Genomic DNA, 988 nt, shown 5'->3' with positions numbered 1-988 from the left:
CACACACACACACACACACACACACACACACACACACACGCCACAAAGCTGCCCTCTGCCGGCCTGTCCACTACACCTCAGCCCAGTCCACAACAGGAATGAGGAAACTCAAGGGACCAGTCCCCTTCTTCTGGACCAGGTCAGCCTGGTCAGCAGCGTAGGGGCACAAGGAGAGGGAGAGGAAGAATCCAATGTGAGTTCTCTCTCTCTTTCCTCTCTCTTTCCCTCTCTCTCTCATACAAATACACCCAATCAGCCTGGTGGGCTGGCAATCCAACAACAGGGGTTCCCACAATTAAAAACTCTAATGTATTCAGGGCCAGTTGGTCACCATGATAGACCCAGAGTGCAACACAGGAGCCTCCAGACACAAAGCCGGTAGTCCGGAGACAACACACCAAGACGTAACACACAGTTGCAAAGGACATACATAGAAGCTCAGGACATACAAAAGACACAGGCAAGCCACAGATGTGAGAGGACGCACACACGGGCAAGTCCCACGGTGAAAACACAGGAGACAGAGACACACAACATATCCACAGCACAGGAGAAGGGTCTGTGCATACCACGGGTGGGCCCGAGAAGAGGACTCCTCAGCTCACACTAAATCCTCTTCACCAAGCTCAACTGGGGTGCTCAGCGGAGCTCTCCCCTCACCTACAAAGAGGGAGTCGGGGAGGCAGGAGAGGTGGTGATGGGTGTTCACCTCCTCTCCCTCCACCGCCGGCCAGCAGGCGCCGGCCAGCAGGGCGCCCCGTCTCCACCCCCGCCCCTCACTCGGGCCCCCAGGAGGGTGGCGTCTGGGGGGCTGCTGGGGCAGACAGCAGACGGGGGCCGTCCGAGGGGGGGCTCGGAGGGGCGGGGCGGGAAGGGGGATGGTAGAGACTGGAGCCACGCCCAGCCCGGAGACGGGGAGAAAGACCTCGAGAGTGAAAGAGAGCTAGGGCGAGGAGGAGGAGGCGCCGCGCGGGTCGGCCGGGCCGGG

The 988-nt window shown here is 60.1% G+C and overlaps 1 protein-coding gene across 3 annotated transcripts in view; it reads right to left on the bottom strand.

Moving 5' to 3' along the window:
* The window catches only part of Prkcd (protein kinase C, delta), a 26,792-nt gene extending 26,132 nt beyond the window's left edge, over positions 1 to 660 (bottom strand). For all 3 annotated transcript variants that reach the window (XM_013515681.1, XM_005387365.2, XM_013515682.1), the window contains exon 1: positions 570 to 660. The gene's annotated coding sequence lies outside the window, so the exon portion shown is untranslated. The remainder of the gene's footprint in view (positions 1 to 569) is intronic.
* Between the last annotated feature and the right edge of the window lie 328 nt (positions 661 to 988).

Source organism: Chinchilla lanigera, unplaced genomic scaffold (assembly GCF_000276665.1).
Source record: "Chinchilla lanigera isolate Chin_1 unplaced genomic scaffold, ChiLan1.0 scaffold00029, whole genome shotgun sequence".
NCBI lineage: Eukaryota > Metazoa > Chordata > Mammalia > Rodentia > Chinchillidae > Chinchilla > Chinchilla lanigera.
The sequence above is the reverse complement of the archived record's forward strand: the minus strand, read 5'-3'. Positions and strand labels throughout refer to the sequence as shown.